The following is a 9,961-nucleotide window of genomic DNA, read 5'->3' as shown; positions in this document are numbered from 1 at the left end:
AGCTTCTAAAGGATTATGATTGCGTGATTGATTACCACCCTGGTAAAGCTAACATTGTAGCAGATGCTTTGAGTCGAAAGACGGTATCGGAGTTGAGGTCTTTAATGGCCAAGATGAATTTATATGACGATGGCACTTTGTTAGCAGAATTGCAAGTTAAGCCGACCTTGGTTGATGAGATCAAAGCTAAGCAGCCCCTTGATAGCTCCTTGCTTTCCATCTTTGAGCAAGTAGAGCAGGGGACAAACACAGATTACGCAATTGATCAGGATGAAGTTTTATGCTTTAAAGGTAGATATTGTGTGCCTGATGACGCTGAATTGAGGCAGACTATCCTTACTGAGGCTCATAGTAGTCCATATGCTATGCACCCCGGAGGAGATAAGATGTACCGGAATTTGAGAGAGAGGTATTATTGGACTGGTATGAAGAAAGACATATCTGACTTTGTGGCTAGGTGTTTGACTTGTCAACAAGTTAAGGCAGAACATCAACATCCATCAGGTTTGTTACAACCTATCAAGATTCCTGAATGGAAATGGGAGCGTATTACTATGGATTTTGTTACTGGCTTGCCTATGACTCCTTTGAAAAAAGATTCAGTTTGGGTGATTGTTGACAGACTTACAAAGTCAGCTCACTTCATTCCTGTGCGAGTAAATTATACTTTGGATAAGCTGGCAATATTGTATATTTCAGAGATTGTCAGATTGCATGGTGTTCCATTGTCTATTATTTCTGATCGAGATCCGAGATTTACTTCGAGATTTTGGAAGGCGTTACATACGGCTTTGGGAACAAGATTGGATTATAGTACATCCTTTCATCCACAAACTGATGGTCAATCTGAGAGAGTAATTCAGATTCTGGAGGATATGTTGCGGGGTTGCGTAATCGATTTTCATGGTAGTTGGGAGAACTTTTTGCCGTTGGCTGAATTTGCTTACAATAACAGTTATCAGACCAGTATTCGTATGGCACCCTATGAAGCACTCTATGGGCGTAAATGTCGCACTCCGATCTGTTGGACTGAGTTGCGTGATAGGAAGACGTTGGGACCTGAGTTAGTGCGAGAGACGGAGGACACAGTCAGATTGATTCGTGACCGTCTGAAAGAGGCATTTGATAGGCAGAAGTCTTATGCAGATCAAAGAAGGAAAGATATACAGTTTGAGGCTGGAGATCAGGTCTTTTTAAAGGTTTCGCCCTGGAAGAAAGTATTGAGATTCGGGCGTAAGGGTAAATTAAGTCCAAGATTTATTGGACCATTTCGTATCTTGAAGAGGGTAGGACCTGTTGCATATCAGCTTGAGTTGCCTTCTGAGCTAAGTCGTATTCATGATGTCTTTCATGTATCAATGTTGAGGAGATACCGTCCAGATCCAGGTCACATTATTCAAGTTGAAGAAGTAGAGCTGAGACCTGATTTGTCATATGAAGAGGAGCCCATTCAGATCTTGGAGAGAGATGAACGAGTTCTTCGGAATAGACGAATTCCAATGGTCAAAGTTCAGTGGAGAAATCGAGGCCCCTCAGAAGCTACTTGGGAGACATTGGAGTCAATGGAGGCTCAGTTTCCTCAACTATTCTCATAAGGTAAATTTCGAGGACGAAATTTCTTGTAGAGGGGGAGAATTGTAACAACCCGATTTTCAAAATAATATTTAATTGAAATTTTAGAGGTTAATTGTGAAAATTGGTAAATTGTTGGTGACTAAATCAAAATTTATGAGAGTTTATAGGTCATTTTAGAAGTGAAGAAAATCCAAGGACCAAGCCTTGAATTTACCCTAAAACTGTCGGCAGCTTTGATTATAAGCGTGCATATGGTTCTGATTTTCAGAACCAAAAGGCTTCCAATTTTCCTTTCCCATACGCAGTTTCCAACTCCGATTCCGACGCCGTCCAAATTCCGATCATCGTTTTAAACCCACCGTTGTGTTCATCATCGAGCGAGGAACAAACCCTTCAAATTAATTGAAGCGAAACGCGGCCAAACGTCGGGAATTTCCAGTCAAAGTAGCGACGGTTTTGTTAGCTCTATCGCCGAGGAAATCTTAAATTCACCGCTGATCGTTGCTCCGTTTACGACACCTCCCGCACCATCGTGTTCCTTGTGCCGTTCTGAGTTCACCGGTGTCAACCTTGTCCGCCGTAGACGGCGGCGCGTGAGGAGGTGGTGCAGTCAAAGATTCGGCCGATTTGAAATCGAGCTCTCCGCCGTTCAAAAATTTGAACCGATCGTTGTAAGTATCTTGAAATCGCTCAAAATAATTTTTAGAAATTTTTCCGGGATTTTTAGGGCCCCGGAGGACGCCTCACGCGCCACACGCGCCGCCGCAGGGCGAGTGGCTGCTGGAAACCGGTTTAACCGGTTTTCAACCGGTTCTGACCGGTTTGACCGGTTTCAACCGGTTCGAACCGGTTTGACCGGTCTGACTCGGTTTGACCGGTCTGACCCGACCCGACCGTTGACCCGACCCGACCCGACCGTTGACCCGACCCGACCCGACCGTTGACCGTTGACCGTTGACCGTTGACCGTTGACTTTCTTTGACCAAAACTTAAAATGGCTTTGACCGAGCATTAAACGACCGTTAATCTTTTCCGAGTATACCTATCCTGATAGTTTTCGACGTGCCGAATCCGTTTCCGTGGTCTGTTTTGTCAAATTCGAATCCGAAGGTCTCCAAATCTACGGTCAAAGTGGTTGACTTTGACTTTGACCAAGAATTTGAATTTTCAAAAAGTCATACTTTATGTTTTTCGACGTCCTGATTCCGATTCCGTAATCCGTTTGGCCAAATTCAGACTCGAAATACCTCAAATTGATAGTCAAACCCGAAAAATGCGTATATACTTAAGAAGTTTAGCTTTGAACAATTAAATAGGATTTGAGACTGATAAATATTATTGTTTGAAGGTACAAGAGACTCTCCGGATCATTCGACAGCTCGACCCAGCTCTTCTAGATCAGTTAAACCACGTGTGCCAGTATTTACCCGTTCGAAAACTGTAGCAGAGCGTGGTGAAACCAGCAATCAGTAGATTTGTTATTTGAATCTATTGTCGAGGTGTGTTCCCTACTTATTATTGAACTGTTTTATTGGTTTTAATATGTGGTACACCGAATTCATTGGCTATTGTTTTATGGATGCACCAATTTAATGTGACAATTTATGGAATATGGCTGCTATCTAATTTTTGTTTTGAAATGGTATATGATTACCATGTTTTTGGATTTATGGAATTTATGTCACGGTGCAATTGAATTTTGGAATTGAAATACGATGGAATAGCTCTGATCAAGCTAATTGGGCCTAATGTGACTCTTGAGGGCCCCAAGATGTTTCATTAGGTCGGCTTTCCTTTGCTGTGTGCTTAGGGTAAGCTATATGGACTTATTGACTTGGGCTTAAGGATACAAGCTTCAGAGCCTATCCTTAAGTCGGCTTTCTTTTTGCTATGTGCATAAAGTAAGCTATATGGAAAATAATTTTGGGAACTACTGATGGTGTACCAGAAAAGGGTTTAAACTATGATTTTCAAAAAGTTAAACTCTGTTACGAATTTGTGAGATTTCTGGACTATGATTTGTACCTATTGTGATTTTATGGAAATGTTGGGACACACTGAGCCTAGCTCACCTTTTGAAAATGTTTTCCCCTTTCAGATACTGTTGGGTAGATACCTTGGTTCGAGCACTTGGAGGATCAACATATCTCTTGAAGTAAATCAGATTGTAATGTTTTTATCTGGCAAGTTTACTTTATTTTGGTGACATGGACCTTATTTTAAAATATCGGATTTTATAATGATAACACTTTTGCTACTACTGCTCGGTTTATTGTGATTTTGAATTTGAAGACATGTTTTAAATTAAATTATTATTTATTTGTACTATATTTACGAGTTGGTTTTTGATAGTATAAATTGTTTATAATTTCATGTTTTTATAATGTGATTTTATATTGATGGAATAACGGTTGCGAAAAATGTCTTTAATAATTATAATGTGATCCACTAGACTTAGTCGAAACGCATAGGCCGGGTCTAGGGGGTTACATTCAGTATTGTGTATGACAGAAGTATGAGCGTTCATTATCAAATGATTGAGACTAGACGTAAAAAAGACCATTTGACATTGAACTTTCTAGTGCTCGAATTGGTACCTCAATAAAAAAATAATAATTCTTCTACCACCGTGATCATTCAATTCGTGTTACTTAAAAATGAGTGACTATTTAATCTTGACACTGAAGGATCACTTTGCTTCCAGGCTTTGATGTACTTCCCTTGGTCTGTATAATTTGACCTGGGATATTTCTCCAGTTTGGGCATTTTTTGACATCAATAGCAAGCGTATTCTTTGATCCTTCTAATGAGGCTGGCATTAGGCTAGGAAAGTTTGGTCATTTAGGTCTTTGTTTCATACTGTGTTAACAATTGAGTGGCACTGTGGATTTCAGAAAGACAATGTTAGATGATACAAGTCAATTTGGTTCCCTTTACATGTTCTCATATTTTCATTAATTTCTTGAATGGTTTTGCTTGACAGATTACCAACTTGAATTTAATTTGTGTAACAATGGTGCAAATAGCATAAACCATATTTTCTTTGAATGTCATTTTTCAAAAGAAATATGGAGCAGCCTACTCAGATTGCGCGGAGTCCAAAGAAGGGTGTTTAGTTGGACCAGATAAAAGGGAAGCCTTTACACACTTGCATTTTAAAATGTGCTTGGACTGCATAAATAAATGTAATTTGGAGGGAAAGAAGCAAGAGAGAATGTATAGCGATGAGAATGTTATTGTAAATAGTATAACAGGTATAGTACAAAAAGACTCCTAGGAAAAAAAACATTAATAGAGCAGATCTTGTAAATACCAACTGGGATTTAGTTTATAGGTAGGATAGACATAAGATTTTATGTTAACGAAAATGAATTTAAACTAAATTTCTAAAATTTAACGAAAATAAGTTTTTAATAAAAAATAAATTAAAAAATTTAAATAATATAATAATTTTAAAATTTTGCAATTGTTTTCGAGAGGGCGAAAACAGATTTTCTCCTGTCCCTCTGTCCATATCTGATGATGGGTTAATATAATTGTACAATTAGTGAACTAGATAATGACACATGGTATGAATTTTCAAGAATAGGCTCTTTTCTTAATTTAAAATAAGAGAGTGAAAAGGCAAGAGAAATTTGGGCCCACAAGTGGTCCAAAATGAGCAAAGGTTTTGGTGACTGGGACTGAAAGCTACCACCACATTGTCTCCCTTGTTTGTTTCCCCACATAAAGCTTGCTTCATTCATAATTCAATAATAATAATAATAATAATAATAATATAACAAATCATTCACTTTATACTACTTTTTATAGTTTATTAGACAATGATATTTTAACAAATTTTTAACATTTTAATAATATTCATTATGCTTGTAAAATTTTAAAATTAATTCAGTATTAACATTATGCCAAAAATATTATTTTAATATAGATTATATTATTAAGAGAAAATAATTTAATATTTTTATTGAATTGAAATAATGTCCTTAAATAAAGCATAATACAATCATTAATTGGACAAATATAAATATATATAAAACTAAAATAAGTTTATTCCTCTTTATTTTTTTTATGATGAAGAAATTCTTCATATATAATAGTTTATGGTGAATATAATATTTGTTTAGAAAAAATTTATTCTATTGACAAAGTATACATTTTTTATACTTGTATAAGAGAAATTTGATTATAATCTCAATCATTTGATAATAAACGTTCAATAATTTTATTGTAATTATTAATGTTCAAACTCGTGATATCTAATAATAATAATAATAATAATTTTTTTAACAACAGATATAAATTGGTTGATACAGTTGTATAAATTAATTGAAACCACTTTCGCATTTTTTGTGTTTTTGGTGGGTTTGAGGAATTGACAGATTTAGTTAGGGATGGAGGTGGGGGTACAGCTATTCCCCAATATCATTCTAATCTCTAACATTGTCGGTGCAGCACAAATATTTGCACTTCATATACTACTTTTCGGCTTAGTTTATACTCATTTTTACTATTACGTGTACAATAAAACAAGCATATAATATTAAAAATCATTCGAGTGATCTTAACAATAAAATAATATTTTTTAGTTTAAACAACGACACCTCTAGAGTGTATACACGTTGTAAATAAATTAAGATAAAAAAAATGTTACGACATATATTATATTTTGAGATATTTAATTCTAATTCAAATGAAAAAGAGAGAGAATGCGAAGAAAGATTTTCTTAAGAAATTATGTTATTTTATAAAAATTCACTTTATATATATATATATATATATTTCAACAATGGCAACTGAATTCATTAGTAATGGAAGTAATTAAAATTATAATATATTAAAATATAAAAGATAATTTTGGAGATATTTGTCACCAAAATACTCATACTAAAGTAAAACATTAAACTAAAATTTAGAAGAAAAATAAAATCTTCCAATAACCTTCATAAAAAATTCATTGTCTCTGTCGATTTACGAAGTGATAAAGGAGTTGTGAGCGAACCAAATAATCTGACAAGTTATTTCGTTACACGATTTAGATTACATTGACAAACAAACTTTTACCAAAAGATAGATACGTGATCACCGATAAATCAATAAAAAAAACATAATATTTAATAGAGAAAATAACCTCAGTGACCAAAAATCCCATATAATATACGATTTTAACCAACTTTTTCCAGATTTGCCAAAATGACCAACAAAATCGCAATGCGATCGCTAATTCGCAACGCGATCTCCATTATCGTAAATTCGCGTTGCATTTTCGCAATGCGATAGTCGAAAATCGCGTTGCGATGGTCTACAGTGTCGTTGCGATTTTCCCAATTCGCAATGCGAATAAGTAAATCGCAACGCAAATTGGAAAAATCGCAATGCGAATAAGTAAATCGCAACGCGAATTGGGAAAATCGCAATGCGATACTGACTATCGCAATGCGATAATACAAAATCGCAACGAGATACTTACTTTCGCAACGCGATACTGACTTTCGCAACGCAATTCTGACTTTCGCAACGCGATAATACATAATCGCAATGTGATTTTCAAAGCGCCATTAGTATCCTGGCCAAGTATTTTATTTTTAAATTCCAAACACGAATATTAATATATTGGAACACTGAACCGTCCACAGTATATCCCGTAATCGCAACTCATAACCTAAAACCTAAAATCACAACTCAGTCCCATCTCCATCTCTCACTCTCTCACCCATCTCCGACGAAATCCGTCCCCATCTCCGGCGAAATCCGTCTATCTCCATCTCTCAGAGCCACCCTCACAATCAGAAATGGAAAATCAACCAAATCAACCAACGAGGATTATTTTTTTAATTATTTTCTTTTTGAAATTTTTGCATTATTATTAGGTTTTTCAGATTGAAATTGATGATAAGTTTACTGGTAATTTCAATAATAGATTAACCATTTCACTTGGATTTCTTATTAAATCAACCGAGAATCGCAACGCGAAATGTAAATCGCAACGCGATTTTAGTTTCGCGTTGCGATTATCTCGTTGCGATAGTCAAATTCGCGTTGCGATAGTCATTTTCGTGTTGCGATTTTCATTTTCAGAAACTATTCTTCTTCTGCAAATTGAAACTTGAATGAATTGCATTACTTCAACCAAAAAACAAAGACAAATACGAAATTCATAGTGTTGCAAATTTAAGTTTGAAGAATAAACTACTACTCTTTATGTTTATTATTGTTTTTGGTATATCTTCACAGTGTAGTTTTTGGTATATCTAATTTAGTATGTTTATTGTTTTTGTAGAACTTTTATTCGGCTCAATTGACCTTGAGAAATAAAGTCAGCCTGGCCAAAACAATTGCGTCGAAGCTTTCACCTGCACAAAGAAAAATGTTTGAGGATACATGCTTCGGGCCATGGCTGAAAGTACAACATCCCGGTGGAGATGCGATGTTGACACACCTGTTTCTTCAAACCATGACTAGCGATCTACCAGAGACTATACAACGTCGTGATAAAGAGATATGGTTTGATTTTCCACCGGCGTATACGTGTTTTGGGCGGGAGGAGTTTTGCTTAATCACCAGTCTACGCTTCGGACACGATGATGTAGGTCGGTACACTAGACACATTACCCGCCCATCATGGCTATCCTGGGTTTTTCCTGAGCTGGAGAGGCCGAGTCTACACGTAGAAGACCTGACAAGATTGTTGAATAATAAAAATGGTTTTACTCGGATGGATGACGTCGACGTTGTCCGAGTATTCCTTCTAATTCTTTTGCATGCCGGCTTTTTAGGCAGAGAGGCCAGACAACCTATTCCAAATGATCTAATCAAATTGGTAGAAGACCTAAATGCGTGGAACCTGTTTCCGTGGGGCTCGTATTTATGGAAAGCTACATGGAATAAGTTATCGTCTGCCTTGGATGATCGAAAAAGTTTGCATGGCGATGGTTCCAAATACACTTTGACAGGCTTTATTTGGGCCTTTAAGGTAAGAATTTTTATATGATGTTTCCAAAATTATAAGTAATTATTTAACAATTACTAATGTTTGTTATTATATTGTTTGTAGATTTGGATATTTGAGGCCTTTCCCGCCATGAAGACATATGCAATAAAAACTTCAAATGATATTCCCAGGGCTATTTCCTGGAAGAGGAAACGGACCTTGCAATGGGAAGATTTACTACGGTATACGACAATAAATAATGTAAGTTAACATAAATACTACCATATGTTTATAAACAAGTTATTACTAGTACACGTTTAACTTTGTTTGAGCTTTTATATTGTTAGGAGGCCAACACTCCTCTACAGAGGCTGACACCCACGGAAGCTGAGCTTGCCACTGATTGGTGGCAAGCTAGTAAGTGTTTTTTTGATGGAACGGTTGATGAGCAGCCTCCACTTCGGGAGCCATCACCTCGCCCAGAGCTATCACCTCACCCAGAGCCATCATCTGATCGACCCGGCTATACACCTCCACAACGACAGCCATCACCTATTATGTCACATCATCGAGCCTCTTCTCCACCATCACCGCAAGATAGGCAACCGGCAAAGATGCCACGACGTTTATCTCCCTGTTCTCCACCTCTACCTCAATGGGATGAGTTAGGGGAGTTACGTGATGAGGTCAATGCCTTGCGTGAGGAGGTCGGTACTTTACGCAAAGACGATGGTGCATGGCGTGTTGAGGTGTCTACATTACGCGGTGAGGTAGCCGCTCTACGTGAGATGGTAGCATCGTTGCAGAATGAGGTTCATACTCTACGCAACGAGGTAAGTTTAAGATTTTTCATACTAGTAATTCATTCGGTTGCTGCCAATACTGCTAAACTGTTTTTGTTAGTATTTGTTTTTGGTTTTGTTTTTGTCTTTTGGTTGAAGTAATGCAATCCATTAAAGTTTCAATTTGCAGAAGAAGAATAGTTTACTTTCGCAACACGAAAATGACTATCGCAACGCAGAAATGGCTATCGCAATGCGAAATGAAAATCGCAACGACAAAATCGCAATGCGAAATGAAATCGCAACGACAAAATCGCAACGTGAAATGAAAATCGCAATTCTGCGTTGCGATAGTCATTTCGCGTTGCGATTTTAAGTTTCGTGTTGCGAAAGTAAACTATTCTTCTTCTGGAATGTTTATATATATTGTCCTTTTAAATGTTTATATAAGTGCTTACTTCTGGAATGTTATCTGAGCATTTTGTGAACTATGATAGAATAATGATTTGGGTGAATACAATGCTAGTTTGAAACATATTTGTCTTTGTTTAATATCATGTCTGTTTATTTACTGATTTATGTATTAATTTTGTTTAGCGGCCCGATAAGGTGGATGCTTTACGTCGAGTTTTCCTTGCACGACGGAGTTCACGCATCAGACGGCGTGGACGTG

The sequence above is a fragment of the Hibiscus syriacus genome, unplaced genomic scaffold, assembly GCF_006381635.1.
Source record: "Hibiscus syriacus cultivar Baekdansim isolate YM2019G1 unplaced genomic scaffold, ASM638163v2 tig00109926_pilon, whole genome shotgun sequence".
NCBI lineage: Eukaryota > Viridiplantae > Streptophyta > Magnoliopsida > Malvales > Malvaceae > Hibiscus > Hibiscus syriacus.
This window is presented reverse-complemented; position numbering follows the sequence as displayed.